Raw genomic sequence first — 20,988 nt, forward strand, 5'->3', positions numbered from 1 at the left:
ATTTGTTTAATTCATCAGCATCAGTGAAATAAAATAAACTAGGTGCAGGTTTGGTGGAGATCCCAAGTGAGGACATACATTTATAAGGTCCTTACACTGCAAAATACTTACAGGGGATCCATTCCCTTTCTTGCGATGCAACTTCAAAAGGCAGCCATGATCTGGTAGTGTGGCTGATCAGGAATAGGGTCATAAAGCCAGAAAGACAAGACCTAACAGTAAATAACAAAAAGGTAGTTGTATTATTTCTTTTTTAAAAAAAAGTCTAAAAACTACAGTAGCATACTACTATTACATGCCACTGCAATCTCTGAGTGGTTAGAGACTCCAGGAGTTCCAAGTACTTTCCCTAGAGTTCAGTTTCCTTGGAATGAAGAACAGAGAGGACTGTGTTGTCTTAAAGATATATGGTTTTATTTACATGCATGTACAACCTGTGCATAGGATGGAAGGGCTTGCAGCATTAACACCCCAGCAGTGCTTGCTTCTCCATTTGGTTACCAGGGAAACACTAAAGTCCAGCACAGAACGAGACGTGTGTCTGTCTGCAGCTTCCAGCCTACCACCTGTAGCCTCCAGCTCACACAACAACCAACTCTGGCTCTTGTTCTCTTATATACCCGCTAGGTGAGGGAAGTAGGGGGAAAGGCCCACCCTTTTGTTCTATGGAATGGAGCAATTTATTTGGATATGCTAAATTGTGGTACTTAACTAGCCATTCAAAACCATTACATTGATGAAGGAACTGGTTTAGCAAGCTTCCCCTTATATAGTCTACCCTCACAGATACAGGATTGCAGGTTTAGAAAGGGGATCAAGGGTCCCATTCAGATTGACACACACACACACAGCCACTGCAACTCAACAATACCTTTTCCAGAATGAAATAAAATGTCATAAAATAGTGAGCACATTTTGAGGTTTATAAGAATGCTTCTTCATTAAGCATAGTTGAAGCAAACATGCAAAGAAACAAATAAAAACAAGGCAAGGCATAGCAAAGAAAAAGGTGATGCTTGGGAGTCAAATCTGACTAGGTATGCTTGAAGAATTTGATCTTTACAAATTCCTCTACAAAATGACCTCATCAATATTTCATGGACTGGTGCACAAATCAGAACGTAGGCTGCAAATCTAACTATGTCCACTTAGAATTAGTTGTTGTTGTTGTTGTTTAGTCGTTTAGTCATGTCCAACTCTTCATGACCCCATGGACCAGAGCACCCCAGGCACTCCTGTCTTCCACTCCCTCCCACAGCTTGGTCAAACTCATGTTAGTAGCTTCGAGTTAAGTCCTATTAGAATTAAGTCCTATTAAATTCAGTAGGGCTTGCTCCTAGGAAAGTAGAGTTAGGACTGCAACCTTAGTTATCTACTGAATGTGGTACTTCTCTAAATATTGTGATAGGGTAAAAAATAAAGTCTCAAAATGTACATTTATGTATTTACAACATGTCCTTTGAGAGGGTTTTTTTTTTTAGCACCCTCAAACTAATGTAGAAATGAAACAACATAATTTTATGGGTTCAAAAATATGCAGAAATAGACTGGAAATAGAAGTGGTTTTTTATATTTTCAGAGGGAAAACAACTGTTTCTTCTCTTTCCAAGAAACCTTTGATGCATCCAGAGAGCCTCCTTACACCTGCTACAGTGAGGCTGATTGAGGCTGCAATCCTATACAGTCTCTTACCTGAGATCAAGCTTCGATATTTTATATTGTGGCATAACCATGCATAGAATTGCTTTGCATATCTACGTAACACCTCCTCAACTCCATTTTAAAACTATCACACTTTTAACATCATGCCAAGCAGTATCTTTTTCTTCACTTCTGCTTTGTTTTTGCAAAAGCCTAGCCAGAAGAACTTGAACGTTTGCTCATTATTTTGTGACAATTAAGTTATTGACCCTAAATGAACCAATGCAAAACATTTTCATCTCCCATTCTTACTTTCTGGTTCATGCTCTTGTATGATAGGTTAAGAGAAACAATGCATTCCCATGTAGCCCACTTCAAATACAAGCAGTTGAATTGGTGCCAGGAAATTTGGGTCCATTGTGTTCACGGGGGTGGGATTTTAAAAAGCAACAATGTGAAGGCTCTGGAGCATGGAAAGCAGAGGATGAAATGTTACTCATGAGTAGCTTTAGGTTAAATCGTGCCTACAACAGCCATATTGAAACACTTGATTTAATATCTTTTTATTCTTTAAAAGAATTAACTTGAAAGGTCACATTAAGGCTCATTCCATCAGAGACATATCCTGGAAAATATCTCGATTCACATCAGTTCCCATCCGAGAGATTTTCAGAGCTACTGTTCACTCCGAGACAGTTAAAACTGTATTGTCTAAATTCAATGTTGCATAATAATTTAAAGTTTAGCCTTGTGGTTTCCCAGAACTGGTAAAAGTGACCCAGCCTTTCCTTTCTGCTATTTGTGATTGGGAAAGAGATTAGTGTTCTGGAAGAATTTTTGCTGAAAGGTCCCCAACACAGAAAGTCAGTGTGTTGTAGTGGTTGAACAATGGTGGGAGAGACCCAGATTCGGGTCCACACTCACCCATGGAGCTCACTGGATGATCTTGCTCTCAACATTCCTCACAGGGTGGTTGTGTGCATAAATAAGGGAGGAGCATGTATGTTCCCTTGAATGTTGAGAGGAAATGAGGAATATTAATAAATAAAACCAGTAAGTCAGAGTGAGAAAGTGCTTATAGCTCGAATGAAGATGAAGAACGGATGAGAAGTGGCCCCAGTCAATATCCAGTAGCCTAAGATGCCCAAGAACTGCTGTAGAACTGTACTTTTAACATTCCTGCTGCTCATCTGGTGACAATGACACGTCCCTGCTAGATTTGGATTATTCTGGAAAGAAATGACTGTTACAGTAGAGTGTGGCTTTTGTGCCACTCCCTGCTACATAGTGTTTGCTTTATCCACCTGAATCTTGTCTTGATTTTTACTAGCATTTCCAAGTTCCTTTCTTTCAAGCCTGATCTTCAGGAATGTTGATAGGCCTTGAGATTGTGGCATGTGCAGGTAGCATAAGAACCTTGTTACTCCACCTTCTCCAGCCCAGCTGCTGATTCATATTTCCATCTTACACTTCTTCAAGACCAGTATATTGATATGAGTTTGATGAAACTTTGTCACACAGGACAACTTGCAAGAGGTTGTGTTTATAAGAGGCACATGAACAACAAGCAAATTCTTTGTAAACTCTCATACCTGAGGAAATCTAAGTATACAAGGTCAATTGAAAAGGTCTTTTAAAATAATCTTTTCCAAGAGAGTTACCATCTTATGCACATTTTGTCTTGTATGTGAGGTAGCATGAGCATGTTATTTCTTTTACAGAAAAATGAAAATAGCAAATTGGGATTTTAGTTGCTTTTACATTTTTTTCCTCTTTTTAAAATTATGGTTATTCACCCATACATTCCCTCTCTGAGTATTCATTTAGAAGGGAGGTTTTGTAATAGTCACATTTAATTTATCAGGGTGCAATAATTTGTGTTTCCCAAGCATCTCACAGACTTTGGTTCATTATACTATTGTTTCACATGAGTAAGTTAGCAAAGTTTGGATTGATTGACTCTAATTAACTAAAACTGGTTCCAGGCTGTGCATCTATTGTCATGGTAGCTAGCCACAAAGCCCCAAACTGTTCCATAATGGCAATGTAAGGTAATATCGATATGAAAACTCTAACAAATTCTTAACATTGGTTTATGCTACTTAAAGAAAAATAACTGAAGTGGGAGAGTATAATGGAGAAGGTACTAGTCAAAGCAATGTTCTTTAAAATGGAGTTATCCCTCTACTACTGGTTTATATACTACTAGGAACTCATGCCTGTCAAAAGATTGGATATTACAGTTTACACCAGGAGTTTTGAGGCAGTCATCAAAAGCAGTCCTACACAAAATGTGTTACACTATCAAGTCTTGAGGATATGATGATTGCTAGCTCCTAGAGTTACACATCTGGTTACTACCAGGACCTGGTATCTCAGGCACAAATGTGGATCCAAAAATGGATGCAAAATCTTTAAGCCCCAGCGACAATCTTTACTTTGGTTGCCTGGGTTTAGGTTCACTGGATAAGCACCAATACTGCAGCAACTGGATCACCTAATCACCCCATCATGTGACCAACATACCACATGAAGACTCACTAGAACCACTCTCAAGTAGTCTTCCAAATTCACCCCAGGTCCTACAGTAAAGTCAGCAGTATGTTAAATGGAATCAAAGATGATTATCTCCCGGTGTAAATGGTCAACCAGGACCCCACGCATAGACTCACTCCCATACCAAGTTACAAGCCAAAACAGCAAACAGCCAGGTGGCCCCCAGAAGATGAACCAAAAATGAACCTCTGGTGCATCACATCAGACATTAAATATAAAAGTCTCCAAATAGAGACAACTTGAGTATGCCAGGTCAATCACCACTTGGTACAGCTCCACTAGTCAATACTTCATTCTGTGATCGGATTTTGCCCAAGTGCAATGATCAGCAATTTGCCTGTACTGTAAATGGAATATTTAAAGGCATGTCTCTTCCGTTATGTTGTGCCATGTGAATTAGCATTGTCAGAGGAGGCCCTTCTTAAGGTAACCCTCATTTGTGGCAGTGAAAACAGGAGTGAGTTGATCTTATAGTACACCTCTGTAGAGTCCCCTCTCTTTTGGATTACCTTCCCAGATAAATGTGCCTGCCTGACTCCATTGCTAGTTTCAGGAATTCATCCAAGACTTTCTGTTTTCACTGTAAATTCTGTGTGTCAAACTGCAGTAGCTCTTGGGGAGCAAACATTTGCTGTTTATGAGTATAAAAATAAACGACAAAGGAATGAACTCCGAGAGCTTGTACAATTACCTATTTGAAGTGCGGGTCAAGCTGACCCAGACCGTGACCATTCAGTGGTGTGTGTGTTATGACAAGGCCCTGGCTTTACCGTACTGCTTTACTGCCAACACACTGATGTCTAGAGGAAGCCTTCCCTGAACAGCTTCTAATCTCAGAGTATGGTAAATCATAGCTCAGACTGTTTTGACATGGTTTGAAAAAAGTTATCATGAAAACACCTGCATCAGGTGTAAGGAACCTTTGGCCCTCCAGATGATGTCAATCTATGACTCCCAGAATCCCTGGTCACTGTCCATTCTTGCTGGACCCGATGAGAGTTGTAGTTCAGCAACATCTGGAGGGCCAAAGTTTACTCATTACAGAGCTACTGTGGCAATGAAAGAGATTTCATTGAGAGTAAGGATGAATCCAGGCCAGTAAGAGGCATTGTCACAGCTCAGGGACACAGTTCACTCAAAGATGTCACAGAGCACAGTCAGTATGGGATTGGTGTGGCCTGAGAGAGTATTGAGAGGTGGGCAGAGAGGTCTGTAGGACTACATTTGGCCCTAGGCCTAAAGTTCCCCAACCCTGATGCCGAGCCTCTCATGTGTGATCATTAGCAAACACATTCCTAAGATGTGGCTATATAATTTTATACTAAAAGTGAATGAACTCTGCAAAGCCTGTAGGGTTCTCTGCGGTCCATGCTATATAATGTACTCCTTATTAACTGCAGACTAGAAAATCTTTACATTGTAGTAATTCACTGTAATGAATACAGTTTTGAATTTCTTTCAAAGCTCATTCCAACCAACATATCATTTCCATCTGAACACAGCGTTGTGTTTCTTTGTAAGCAAAGAACGTCATACCTTGAAAGCTCTACATTAGCAAACAGTTTGCTTTTTCGTCAGCAGCAATCAGTTTTTGAATTCTTTTTTTTTAATCCAACTATGGTTCTCATGGTGTAGTAAATGACATTAGGCTTTTGTAAATTCTTGCAGAATATAACAGATCATTGGTTTTATAACACAGTCACTGTTTTTGCATTTTGATGAGATTATTAGATGCAGTCTTGAATACAACATCCCCGAATACTGTTAGTTAAAAAAAAATAAAAGTTTACTAAATGGTATCTTGTCAACTGTATCTGAAAATCACCATAGTTCCTTTATTCTTCCCTTCATGTGACGGTATTTTTGTAAGCTGATGAGTTCTACCAATATGAGGTTATGAAATCATTACTCTAATCTGTATTTAGGTTTGCTCCTAATGTGTTTATTAAAACATATACAGGGCAAAGAAAGTGGAATATGTTATCCTCTCCATGAATTTATTTCATACATTAACTAAAAGGGGATCAAAACAAGCATGCGTTAGTTAATTTTTGCCCCATCTACTATGAGAACTATTTTCAAGTTGCACAAACCAGCAGAATCAGCAGAGTCTCTGTCTGGCTGATGGTTAGGATGCCACTATCAATATTTGACTCCACAACCAGGTGACTCTGGTGACCAATAAATATGCATTGTTGGTAGAGGTCACATAAACTTATGAGTGACCCAGATGAGAGCCCTCAAAACTCAATGACCAGTTTTGAGCACAATCCTCTTCTCACTCATAAAGCCATGGTCTTTGGTCATTCTGAAATTGAAAGGGACATACAGGTCCATGAATGTCAATGCCAAAAGCATGCTCAACCAAAGAAACACAAACAAGAAATAGAATGTGCATTGTACTGGGGGCAGGGGGAAGAAAAAATAATATATTTTGTCTCCTTATATGCACTGTACCATAGTACATTTTATTTTCAGATATAAAATTAAGAAACATCAAGTTTTGATCTGGATGAAAAGTCCCCAGTGTCTTCTCTCACAGAAAACAGATCTTTTCTCTCTCCTGTAGACAGATTGACAATCCCAAATAACAGGAGTGTAATCTAACAATCATTATTTGTAACTAAGCCTCATTGAATTCAATGTAACTTACTTTCAAGTAGGTATGCATAGGTTTGGGCTGTAAGCTCCACTCAACTCAATGGGAACAATTCTGCACAAATGTGTATATGATCCAGCTGTACATCTCATTGAAATCACTAATGATCTGTTTCATAACAAATATTTGTCTCAAAAACTCTATGAACTATGAATGTAGGAGAATCTCATAGACATCCCTGGAACTTAAATACATAGCCAAATATATTAGTTGCAACTATTGTTTTCTGAAGTGTGCCTTATACACAGACTATAGGTCATGGAAGCTTACATAAAGTGGTTACATTTGGCACTGATTCCTCATCATGTTCAGACTCTAACAAAACATGTGAATCAAATGTCATCATCACAGGCCACACAAGTAGGAGTATGCAAAATCTGCATTTTCCTTATATTTTCCTACCAACATTGATTGGAAACTACTTGAAAAAAATTAATTACAAAATGCAAGAATTCTGCTCTAGGAGCCTTTTTCAACTGAAAATGCCCATATCATGTGTCTAACTGACATGTTCTGTTTCCTTTAGATTTTGACAAAGCACAGTCAGGTCTTCAACTTCACATCCTTTTCTTTAACTCAATGCAGTTCTGCCAATTTATATACAGTTGCAATCGAAATTACTCTACCCCCATTGGAAATCAGGTTTATTATCTAAATTTACATACTTTCAGCTGTTTGCAGTGAGCAAATCAAACAAAAGCAATTGAAATAGCTCAACATAATGGATTTTTCAATTGGCTTCCCCAAATTCAGCTGAAAATGCAACTTAGACTGGTTTATGTAGTCTCACTATTATTCAACCCCCCAAATAGAATCCCTCACAACAGCATAACAGCAATCATGGCCCTCCAGAAGCTGCTGACTACAACTCCTATCAGCCTCAATGCATGGCCAATGGTCAGGGAGTATGGGAGTTTGAGTCCAACACCTGAAGGGCTACAGGTTCCCACCCCACCTGCACCACTTTGCCCTAGAGGAATTTTAAAACAAATATTATTTAGTACATTTTATATGAGGGATGTGGGTGGCGCTGTGGTCTAAACCACTGAGCCTAGGGCTTGCCCGATTGGAAGGTCGGCGGTACAAATCCCCGCGACGGGGTGAGCTCCCGTTGCTCGGTCCCTGCTCCTGCCAACCTAGCAGTTCGAAAGCACATCAAAGTGCAAGTAGATAAATAGGTACTGCTCCAGCAGGAAGGTATACGGCGTTTCCATGCGCTTCTCTGGTTTCACCAGAAGCGGCTTAGTCATGCTGGCCACATGACCCGGAAAAACTGTCTGCGGACAAACGCCGGCTCCCTTGGCCAGTAAAGCGAGATGAGCGCCGCAACCCCAGAGTCATTCTCGACTGGACTTAACTGTCAGGGGTCCTTTACCTTTACATTTTATATCCCACCAGTTTTTCACCATGGGAATTCAAGGTGGTCTACATATGGTTTCCAGTTGGTGTCCCATTCAGGCACTGACCATACTCAGACCTACTGCATCACAGTAGCTAAAACCTATGTCCTAGGACTAGAGAGCAGATGCATTGCATTCTAGTTTAATCTATAAGACAACATATCAAAGGAGAATAAGGACAGAAGATGTAGTAAAAGATTAACTTTGTTGAATCTTGGCATGGAGATCCATTCTCCTCTGACAACAGTATACCTATCCATTCAGATCATAGATTATGTAAATTTCTGCAATATACTGAAGTAGTGGAGCTCACTAGCAAGTGCTGAAAACAGAAGAAAACAGTAGGTTAAGTGCTGTGCTTTTATTTTCTCCTTTTTTATTCTGTCAGTGTTTTTATTGCTAGGATTGCTTAATGTGAGCATTATGTCTTGCATCAATTGTGACGAGGGGCAAGTGGCACTTCCACATAATTGTGCTTGTATGATAATCCTTTTCATGTTTTTTTTTAAAAAAATGGAGGTGAATGTTGAATGGAAATTGATTAATCAATGGGGTTTCCAATAATAAGGAATAAAGTAGCATTCCAATCTTTTTGATGTCTTGTTTTTTAAAAATAAAAAAAGAATATGGCTTCTGTTTTAAGAAGGGACATAAAAAGCTGCTGTTTACCAGATCAGACTGTTATTTATATTGTCTGGCAGGGGCTCTCCAAGGAGGGTTGGAAGGATTTGTCAATTTCAGTCCTCTCGGTTTTTCATTTTTCCAGTCTTAAATTCAGATCTCCACATTTCTGCAGCAATTTGCGGTTTTTCTTTTCAAAACTCCTCATGAGCAGTGAGAGAAATCAGGTTCGCCAGCACACACCTTGGCATGGTTTTCCTTAGAATGATGGCCATTCGAGAGGGTGATATCTTTCTGATACATGGTATATATATATATATATATATATATATATATATATATATATATATTTGCAGTACAGCCATCTTCTCAGAAAAACTCTTCACAAAGTTCAAGAGGTCAAGACACAAAGACTTTAGCAACTAATCCACACCTAATGACCCACCTAAGTGGTACTCAGGATATCACTCAAGAAATCACTCAAGATATCCCTCAGGTAATTAAGGAACAAAAGAAGAAAAGGCACACTAGCCTGGGAACTTCCTCTCTGCCCAGAACATTGGAGGCTATACACCACACCCCCTCAACAGTATTTATAGGAACTCAAACACTGAGATCCTGCTCTGTTCCAGTAACAAGAAGCCGAAAGCACCAGCCTGAAGATGACGAGTGAGACCTCGTCGAAACGTCGCCTAGACACCCCAACTTTTACACGGGAAGACACCCGAGGACACCAAAACCTGCATATATATATATATATATATATATATATATATATATATATATATGCTTTCGTAGATTTTCACGGGTGCAGGAATGCAGGTTTTGGTGTCCTCGGGTGTCTTCCCGTGTAAAAGTTGGGGTGTCTAGGCGACGTTTCGACGAGGTCTCACTCGTCATCTTCAGGCTGGTGCTTTCGGCTTCTTGTTACTGGAACAGAGCAGGATCTCAGTGTTTGAGTTCCTATAAATACTGTTGAGGGGGTGTGGTGTATAGCCTCCAATGTTCTGGGCAGAGAGGAAGTTCCCAGGCTAGTGTGCCTTTTCTTCTTTTGTTCCTTAATTACTTGAGGGATATCTTGAGTGATTTCTTGAGTGATATCCTGAGTACCACTTAGGTGGGTCATTAGGTGTGGATTAGTTGCTAAAGTCTTTGTGTCTTGACCTCTTGAACTTTGTGAAGAGTTTTTCTGAGAAGATGGCTGTACTGCACTTAGTTGTGCTCTGGCTTGGCTTCGTGTATAGGGGCGAGCTGTGGTTTTGTGGCCTGTGTCAGCCAGATCTGTGTAGGGATTGCAGGGGGGTGCAGCATCCGGAGGTGCCACCATGGTTTGGCTACTGGATGGTGTCTGTAATTTATCTGTGGAGAGGGTCTGGGTTTGGGTCTGGTGTGGTTGATTGGTGATAGCGTTCTGTGTGCCTCTGGATCTGGTGTCAGTTTTTGTGGGGAGGGCTAATTTCCAGATGTCTGGCAAGCGGGATGTGTCGTCACGCTTGTTCATGTTGTGAGGGTGTTTCTCTATCTCGATGGCTTCCATGATTATTCTCTTGTGGTGATGTTCCATGTTAAAGAGCAATTTGGAATCTGCAAAATTAATTTCGTGTCCTGTTTCTTTCATGTGTTGGAAAAGAGAGGAAGTTTTTTTCTTCTTTTTTGACGGCATTCTTGTGTTCTGCGATACGTGCATTTATTCGTCTGTTTGTTTGTCCAATGTACGTGGCTGGGCAGACTTTGCAGGGTATTTCATAGACCCCTTGGTTTTCCAACTGGATTTTATCCTTGGGGTTTCTGAGGATATTGGCTATTTTTTTGGTTGGTGCAAAAGGCTGTTTTGATATTGTGTTTATGGAGGATTTTGCTAATTTTATCTGTAGTGCCCTTGATATAAGGAAGGAGGGCCATGCCATTGTTTTCTTCTGTGTCTTGGTTTTTGGGGGGTGTTTCTTTTTGGATTAGCTTCGTAACCCTGTTTTGCTGGTATCCATTGGCAATTAACACATTTGAGAGATTCTGTAACTCAGTTGTCAAGTGGTCTTTGTCACCCAGGCGTTTGGTTCTGGAGATGAGAGTCTTGGCTCTCCCCACAAAAACTGACACCAGATCCAGAGGCACACAGAACGCCATCACCAATCAACCACACCAGACCCAAACCCAGACCCTCTCCACAGATAAATTACAGACACCATCCAGTAGCCAAACCATGGTGGCACCTCCGGATGCTGCACCCCCCTGCAATCCCTACACAGATCTGGCTGACACAGGCCACAAAACCACAGCTCGCCCCTATACACGAAGCCAAGCCAGAGCACAACTAAGTGCAGTACAGCCATCTTCTCAGAAAAACTCTTCACAAAGTTCAAGAGGTCAAGACACAAAGACTTTAGCAACTAATCCACACCTAATGACCCACCTAAGTGGTACTCAGGATATCACTCAAGAAATCACTCAAGATATCCCTCAAGTAATTAAGGAACAAAAGAAGAAAAGGCACACTAGCCTGGGAACTTCCTCTCTGCCCAGAACATTGGAGGCTATACACCACACCCCCTCAACAGTATTTATAGGAACTCAAACACTGAGATCCTGCTCTGTTCCAGTAACAAGAAGCCGAAAGCACCAGCCTGAAGATGACGAGTGAGACCTCGTCGAAACGTCGCCTAGACACCCCAACTTTTACACGGGAAGACACCCGAGGACACCAAAACCTGCATTCCTGTACCCGTGAAAATCTACGAAAGCATATATATATATATATATATATATATATATCTCAGCTGAATATAAGAGAAATAGACCCGCAGCACCAACTCTCCAACAGATCTTGTTCCCCAATTAGGTTTCTAAGGCCCCTTTGCCCACCCACTGAGCCATAGCTTTGGATTTAGCACAGAGAACAAGCTAAGTATCTGTGTTTTCTCAGCAGAAGAGAGGATTAGCCCAGCTCTGTTGTTTCCTGATATCACCTCCAGCCAATGTGGTGGGGTGTGGGGAAGCCTGCCCAGTTTAGCTCTCATCTGAAAGCATCTCCAGCTGGTAGTTTCTCCAGCAGCCAGTCACCTATATGCTTTAGTCTCGCCAAAGACTCTCCTCCCTGAAAGAGAGGGGAGTGGTTGTGGACGGGAGTCCGAGCACCGCTCCTAGCAGGGGGCGTTGCCCCCTGCCTCCAGCTCACCTGGCTGGCACTCACGCCCCCCCCCGGTGGCCATCCAACCAGGTGCCATGGGGGGGCGTGTCCAGCAGCCTTTATGCTGCAGTGCCAGCCTCCCCGCGGCCTCATTTCTCTTTGTCGTTGGATTAGCATCAACTGGTGATGAACCCCTGGTGAATAAACCCACTTGTTTCGCGATCCAATGCCTAAGCCAATACCTTTTCATTGCTGTAATCAATAAAGTTGTGGCCTTTTCTAGCCCATTAACCTTATATCACGTGTCCCTGTGTCTTCATTTTACTTCGCGGGGGTCGGGTCCTCGAACCACAAAGACTCTCCTCCCTGAAAGAGAGGGGAGTGGTTGTGGACGGGAGCCCGAGCACCGCTCCTAGCAGGGGGCGTTGCCCCCTGCCTCCAGCTCACCTGGCTGGCACTCACGCCCCCCCCCGGTGGCCATCCAACCAGGTGCCATGGGGGGGCGTGTCCAGCAGCCTTTATGCTGCAGTGCCAGCCTCCCCCCGGCCTCATTTCTCTTTGTCGTTGGATTAGCATCAACTGGTGATGAACCCCTGGTGAATAAACCCACTTGTTTCGCGATCCAATGCCTAAGCCAATACCTTTTCATTGCTGTAATCAATAAAGTTGTGGCCTTTTCTAGCCCATTAACCTTATATCACGTGTCCCTGTGTCTTCATTTTACTTCGCGGGGGTCGGGTCCTCGAACCACAAAGACTCTCCTCCCTGAAAGAGAGGGGAGTGGTTGTGGACGGGAGCCCGAGCACCGCTCCTAGCAGGGGGCGTTGCCCCCTGCCTCCAGCTCACCTGGCTGGCACTCACGCCCCCCCCCGGTGGCCATCCAACCAGGTGCCATGGGGGGGCGTGTCCAGCAGCCTTTATGCTGCAGTGCCAGCCTCCCCCCCGGCCTCATTTCTCTTTGTCGTCCTGGGCGAGTCACCCACCCTCCACTCCCTTTGAGTTAGGGCTTAGGTCATTGGCCTTGCTATGGACCTTAGGTTGGTCGCCCCGGTTGCCCGGGGGGCCTGGTAGGAGTTTTTCCATTTGGCATTAGGCTTTTTGGTTTTTTCGCCTACCTCGTAGCAATCGTCACAACTTTTTGGTGGTATTGGTGGGTAGGTTAGGCATTGGAATAATCTGTTGTGGTGTGTTGAAGTGCTAGGTGTGGCCATCGCCTATGCCTTCAATTTCTAGGGGTATTCCGTTAATGGAATCTGGCGGTCGTGTATTCCGTCCGAAGCCTGCTTGGCGGGAGGCCATGGCACAACCCTCGGTGACATCAGGGGTGAGCCTATAGTTGGATTAGCATCAACTGGTGATGAACCCCTGGTGAATAAACCCACTTGTTTCGCGATCCAATGCCTAAGCCAATACCTTTTCATTGCTGTAATCAATAAAGTTGTGGCCTTTTCTAGCCCATTAACCTTATATCACGTGTCCCTGTGTCTTCATTTTACTTCGCGGGGGTCGGGTCCTCGAACCACAAAGACTCTCCTCCCTGAAAGAGAGGGGAGTGGTTGTGGACGGGAGCCCGAGCACCGCTCCTAGCAGGGGGCGTTGCCCCCTGCCTCCAGCTCACCTGGCTGGCACTCACGCCCCCCCCCGGTGGCCATCCAACCAGGTGCCATGGGGGGGCGTGTCCAGCAGCCTTTATGCTGCAGTGCCAGCCTCCCCCCGGCCTCATTTCTCTTTGTCGTTGGATTAGCATCAACTGGTGATGAACCCCTGGTGAATAAACCCACTTGTTTCGCGATCCAATGCCTAAGCCAATACCTTTTCATTGCTGTAATCAATAAAGTTGTGGCCTTTTCTAGCCCATTAACCTTATATCACGTGTCCCTGTGTCTTCATTTTACTTCGCGGGGGTCGGGTACTCGAACCACAAAGACTCTCCTCCCTGAAAGAGAGGGGAGTGGTTGTGGACGGGAGCCCGAGCACCGCTCCTAGCAGGGGGCGTTGCCCCCTGCCTCCAGCTCACCTGGCTGGCACTCACGCCCCCCCCCCGGTGGCCATCCAACCAGGTGCCATGGGGGGGCGTGTCCAGCAGCCTTTATGCTGCAGTGCCAGCCTCCCCCCCGGCCTCATTTCTCTTTGTCGTCCTGGGCGAGTCACCCACCCTCCACTCCCTTTGAGTTAGGGCTTAGGTCATTGGCCTTGCTATGGACCTTAGGTTGGTCGCCCCGGTTGCCCGGGGGGCCTGGTAGGAGTTTTTCCATTTGGCATTAGGCTTTTTGGTTTTTTCGCCTACCTCGTAGCAATCGTCACAACTTTTTGGTGGTATTGGTGGGTAGGTTAGGCATTGGAATAATCTGTTGTGGTGTGTTGAAGTGCTAGGTGTGGCCATCGCCTATGCCTTCAATTTCTAGGGGTATTCCGTTAATGGAATCTGGCGGTCGTGTATTCCGTCCGAAGCCTGCTTGGCGGGAGGCCATGGCACAACCCTCGGTGACATCAGGGGTGAGCCTATAGTTGGATTAGCATCAACTGGTGATGAACCCCTGGTGAATAAACCCACTTGTTTCGCGATCCAATGCCTAAGCCAATACCTTTTCATTGCTGTAATCAATAAAGTTGTGGCCTTTTCTAGCCCATTAACCTTATATCACGTGTCCCTGTGTCTTCATTTTACTTCGCGGGGGTTGGGTCCTCGAACCACAAGAAATCATTAGCAGATCTGGCTGTAGCTATGGACTTAAGAAAGAGACTCGTTTGACCACTTAATGGCCTCACTTTCAACAAAATCCCATATTACAAATATAAAACCACAGACTTGGAGGGGACCCAAAGATAACATCCAAAACAACCAACCACTCTCCCCCACCAGTTGTAAAGTGGTAGGAAATCCTTTTTGCTTAATAGAACAACATGACCTATGTCAATATATACAGATCATTCTGTACTAATACAAAAATATGTTGAATAATGCCTGCAGTATGAAAACTAGGCATGCCATTTCCAGTTAAGTTCCATAATAGCACCGAGGGTGGCAGGCAACATGGGAAGATCTCCAAGAGCTGTGTGGCTTGGATGGTTTGAACAACCACAACTTACCTCCCATTCTTACACAGGAGGAGCATAATTATTTTCAAAGAGTAAATGCGTAAAATGATGAGGAGCCATTGCTCTAGCACTGTTATAAGATGCTAACTGGTGATGTATTTAATCCCAGAGATGCTTGACATTCAAAGAGTGAGTGATGTACGGCAGAGCATTTGTATGGGCCATCTGGAGATGTACACCAAACTCCACACTTGATGAGGAACTGAAACTTCTGATTCCAAGACCTAAATATGCATCAATCCCCGCTCTGGTTTTAATTGATTCCTAACAAGAAGAATTTTGGCAAACCGCAACATGCTTTTGTGTGAAATGCCTCTGTTGTTACAATATCATAAATTGTTTTTAATCATTTGCACATATTATCGTGTGATGGCAACCACAGATCTGTTGAAATGAATATAAGATTCTGATTAGGGGAAAAAATGGTTTTGCAACTTATTTATTTATATTTTCAAAATGGTTTTGCAACTTATTTATTTATATTAAAACTTATTTATTTATATATATTATAGTTATTTATTTATATAATATAATCAATTATATCAATTATATTATATTATATTAACCTGCTTTTCATCAAATGAACTATACCAGGACAGGGTACATGAAAAACCAGTACAACAAATTCATAAACAGAGAGAGAAATCTCCAAAAAAAAGAGAAACCTCTTACCATTTACTTAAAAGATTCAACATGTTTTCTTATGCTCTGGGATGTTACAGGGCAGTAATTTGTAAGATGGAAATTATGAATATATTTTTGCTCTCCCATTAGCTTTTACAGAATCTTTTCCTGTGTACAGGAATGCTGCTAATGTCCTCAGGAGCATGGACTCTTCTTTTAATGTTTGTACATTTCATGTGAAGGTCTGAAGTGGGTCTCTGAATGAATTCAGCTGGGCACACTTTGAAGCCTCCCTGTGATGAGGAACACTGAAGACTTTTCAAATGAATGCCTTTAGAAATACTCTTTAGACCTTTGTACTAAACATGTCAAAGTCTGATGAGGAACCTGTGCACCCAGGAACGTTGGGGACCAGGCTTGGGGGCATGCCTGACCCCCCACACCATTCTTGGTGAATAGGACCCGTGTTGCTCCCTAACCTACCAGTCCAACTAATCTATTATCATCCACCCAATCATTCCCTTATTCCCATCCAGGGAATAATGCACCCCAGTGCCCCTGGTTTCATCTTTGAAGCTGGAGGGCCCTGCTCCTTCCTACTTGATATGGGACATAATTTTGAATGAACTTCCCTGGGAGACCAACCTGAGGCATTAGATCATACCATATTTCTATATACTAAAAAAACCTCTAGCCAGCCCCAGTTTACAATGTGCTGAGAAGCTCTCTCGTTCTCTGTTAATCTTGTATAACATGCAAAAATGAGTGTTGATTTCTGTAAAGTCCTGGAATTCATTACTACACCAAACAATGCACACGAATTTGTCCAGGCCTTTGCCAAGTTACAGAGAATAGATGAACAGCTTGGATCTTTTTATCGGCATCCCGGAGAGGGGTGGTATTCTTTGGCAGGGGTGGGGGGTGCTCTGGGCCTCTGTGTTCTTTCTGCTACTAAAGAGCAGCCTTGTCATGGAGCATCCTTTGCTGGAAAGAGGAGCCAAGAAGATGGCCTTGGCAGAATAGAGGAGAAGCTGCAGATGCCCTGTCTGCTTATTTGGTGCTGCTGGTGGCAACATGACAAGAGACTAGAACCCTGCTTAGTGGAGCCTGTGCTGAGCATTTCACTTTCCTGACAATTAATCTGGAAATCTTCCTAACTTATACATCTGCTCATCTAATTAACACACTGCGGGATAAAGCTAAGTAAAGATGGACTGAAAAGAGGATAATTTGTTCTTTTTCTTTTTTTACTTGCATTTCCCTTAAAGCTTTGGGAGATTCCCCTGCCTTTGCCAACAAGTGTTTGGCTGCCACAGAGACAGACAGATGTGCACCTCTCCACCAAATAGTCACATCTGTGCTCTCTGTGCCCCATTAATGCCCTACCTACCTGTATAATATAGCACTGGACTGGGTCTTTTAAAAAAAAAGGTGTATGTGCAGCATTCAAGAGTTATGGCTCGGTTTCGATTCTACTCAGCTGCTTTCAGTCCACCTGAGTTCTCGCAGATCTTTTCCAGTGGTACTTCTCAGAAAGTCTTTTGTTCCAGTGTACTCTCTAAATTTGCATTTTGGTGGAGCTGCCAACTAGAGAATGCAAGCAATGAATGCCAGGTCAACTACATTTATAGCCAACAAATATTTGTTTCCTTTGCAGGTATAGAGAGCTATAAAAATTGGTTATAATATCCAATACATCTCTGTCTGTGTGCTGAAATGTAAAGTGTGAATCAGAAGCATGGATTTTATCTGCAGTCATCTCTGTATATTGGAGCATATGCTTCAGATTGCGCCATAAGTAGGATTTGTAAGTTTCTCTCACCCCCTTTTCTTTTCTTTTCTTTTTGTGCAGATATCCATAAAAGGTAATGTCCAAATACACACTAAGGGTTGTATCCACGTTTAGTCAGAGGAGACTCGTTGAAATGAATAGGCGTGTCTTTTCTGAGCAGCTGGCGATAACCCTAATTCTATTATTTATGCCGCATGACATTTTCTTTTCTTTTTTCTTAGTATTTCCATTGGACTGCACCATCATTCCCTCATTAGCAAAGAAAACTGCAAGGGAATGGCATAGATTAACTACCTATTCAAAGGCTAGAAATGTAAGCAAATGTATTAAGGAATTAAATCCCATTGAATTCTGTGGATTTTACTTAGGAGTAAACATGCTCTTTGATCACTTTGCATGCTGCTGCTGCTGCTGCTGCTTTTTGCAGTGGGACATTGGGATTCTTCTCAAAGTGCAAACCTTTGAGAAAAACACCATACCAGGGACACAGAGGATAAACATCTTTAAGGCAGTTAGTTCCTCTTGAGATCGCACACTACTTCAGAGTCTTCATGCTTCAAGACATACATTAGCCAGGGCTTGTTCTGTACCTCTGTCCCATCCACTTGAACTTCATTTTCCTTTCTGCCTCACCAAAGATATTTATCTTTGCTGCCATTGCCATAGAGAAGCCAGATTGGAGGAAGGAGACAGACAAATGTATATCGCATCAATGGAGAATTCATTGCAGCGGGAAGGTGCAGAATACAGTGGGGGACAGAGAAATGGAGGAGTGGCTGGAGAAAACATGCAGAAATATGCATGAGATTGAGAGACACAGGGGAGTCGTGGTCATCAAAATGCAAAGCATTATTTAGTCCTACTCTATGTTTATGACATCGCTGGTTCGAGGTGCACAGACTGATATATTTGCTCAGTTCAGAGAAGAGGCTGGATGAAAAACAGAACAAAATATTTTCCAAATAGTCCACCGAGGTTCCTGAGTGGAGCCCTCCTAACAGTACCACAGTCTATTGAGGTTGCGTTGGCCAGGATTCAAAGGAGGATCTTTGTTGTGGCACCTATTTTGTGGCATGAACTTCCTATGGAAACCGGGCGAGCATCAATGATGGGTTGCTATTCTGGGCAGGTTTTTTTTAAAAAAAAAAAACTCTTTATCCTGCTAGTTTCCTGACTGTTGACATTGAGTATGTTTATGTTTTGTTTTGTTCTGACTGCTATAGCAGCTACTGAAATTATATGGCAATCTGGATGTTTTAACTGTTATTTGATTATCTTAAAGCTTTATGTATATTATGATCAGCTTTGCGAATTCCAAATGAAATTGGGGTATAATTTTTTTAGATAAAAATAAGAAATATGAATAAATAAATGAATAAGATCTTTCAAAAGAAGCATCAATAAAAAGGGAGGAGTAGTGCGAACACACACCAAAGGGCTGCAATAGCACTTTATTATTACTATTATTATTTATTACATTTGTATATCCCCTTCATCTATAGATCCCAGGGCGGTGCACATAATAAAAATACAAGATCAAAATTTTAAGCATATTCAACCATTCTTTGATCCTGACTTCTGATGCCATATTGGGTCTGTGTTTTCAGTAGGGTCATGACCACTTTTGCTGCCACATGTTATTATATAGTTGCCAGAAAGTCAAGTGCAGAAGAGGGATTAGCTCCAGAATTCCAAAGGTCCTTAAGCCATCTAGGTCCATTTGAAGCACTTCATCATGTGCCCTCAGATTTTTGAATGACACCACCTGGTTGCACATCTCAGTGGTCTCAAAGCCTCTGAGCAAAAAAAAATCTAGAAGACTCATGGTTCTCAAGGATATCTGGCTATTAGTTAGTTGATAAAGAAAGTTAATACTCCCTTTTGCTAAGTGAATTATATTTTCTCTCCTCAAATATCCACCTGTGATAGAGGTTTAACCAGTGGTTCAGGTAGAGTATCCGTGGCTGATCCCAGCATCACATTTTCATCCACATTTCTTATATGATTTCCTTGTGTTCTTATTACCTTCCTATTTGCTAGGCACAGGATAATAGAAAAATGGAGATAATAAAGGATACAAAAACATTCATTCTGTCATGGATGGATATTTGATTTTGGTAATGAACAACCAAGGCTCTAATATAATTGGCAGACTTACTTGCCTGTGCGTGGGCACTTAAACAGAGAGGGTATTTTGACAGCCCAGCATTGATTAAATTGGTCTTTAATTGAAGTAACCAAGTCTTAGCAATGCTGTAAATACTACATTAATTTCAAAACAGTGTTAATTGCAAAACATTTATTAATGAAAATAATTCAACATTATTTTCATAATTGCTGATTAAGAAATTGTTTTGGTCTTAAACTGTAATTACATAGCAATTATATTTTGTTTCGTTATAAATATACTACAAGTATGCTACAGTTACCACTGTGTGCTACATGAGACACAGTCTTTCCCTCCGCAGTGGTGGCTGCTTAATTAAAATATTAATGTTGTCCTCATATTCACAATACTTCCCATACTTTATACGTCGACATGCAATGTAGTGCATAGTGTGTCAGACACACTTCAGTTAATTTCTAGAAAAATAAAATAACATGCAAGCAAAGTAACTACCACAGTGGTGTTTTTCTCTCTGCCCAGGCAATGTCAGATTAGTGATGGAGCTGGCATCACACGGCGCTTATGGAAGAATATAGGGTTACAGAGAATGGATAGTCCTTGTCCTGTTCTAACTTGGCGCAAGGTTCCCAGGGGCAGCCAGGCTAAAGAAGAGGCACTTACTGGAATGGCAGGATCAAGTCCAGAAAAGAAGAATGAAGTCCAATGGTCAGGTAGGCTATGCTGGATCACAACCAGCAAGGGAAGGGAAGGTCTGTAAGGACCCAGGAGAGGTCACTGTGGCAAGGGCTAACTGGAAGTCACCGAAAGAGAGCTGTTGACTCAGCAGCATGCTGAACTCTTCTGAAGACTAGTTGGTTAGCCGGCTGTTAACTTCATCCACTCTGAGCTGCAATCTGTTTCTTAAAGGGCCATTGCTTGATTTGGTAGCCTCTAGATCCTATGCCATGGGAGCAATGAGAACTTCATCAAGGGTGTGCCCTCTGAATCTGAAAAAAAAAAATCAGGCAAAACAATGCCCTTTGACTTGAATGGTCCTGGACCAGGGGGTGATTCCTGCCTAGGCAATTCCTTCTTCCCTTCCCTGAATCTTCCTCTGAGCCAGAAGGGCACTGAGGCCAGACAGCATTGTGATTGTCTTCAGTTATGTGATTGTGCCTTGGATACACGCCAAAACTCCACATGGTTCAAATGCAGGCAATGAGTTCCATGAAAACGGAAGTGCCCTGAGCTCTTCATACAAGAGGACATGCACAACACCAGTGTGCCTGCAAAGCATTCCAGAAACTAAAGAGACAAAGAGAGTCCAGTGTGCATATTGGAGTCCCAGCATATATCTCCTAGCTA

At 42.4% G+C, this 20,988-nt stretch overlaps 1 long non-coding RNA gene across 1 annotated transcript in view; it reads right to left on the reverse strand.

Annotated features, from left to right (window-relative positions):
• The window catches only part of LOC309373956, a 30,403-nt gene extending 9,650 nt beyond the window's left edge, over positions 1 to 20,753 (reverse strand). Inside the window, exon 1 of the long non-coding RNA XR_014170306.1 lies at positions 20,305 to 20,753. This is a non-coding gene — a long non-coding RNA (uncharacterized lncRNA). The remainder of the gene's footprint in view (positions 1 to 20,304) is intronic.
• Positions 20,754 to 20,988: the final 235 nt, after the last annotated feature.

The sequence above is a fragment of the Podarcis melisellensis genome (genome assembly GCF_964234715.1).
Source record: "Podarcis melisellensis genome assembly, chromosome: 7".
NCBI lineage: Eukaryota > Metazoa > Chordata > Lepidosauria > Squamata > Lacertidae > Podarcis > Podarcis melisellensis.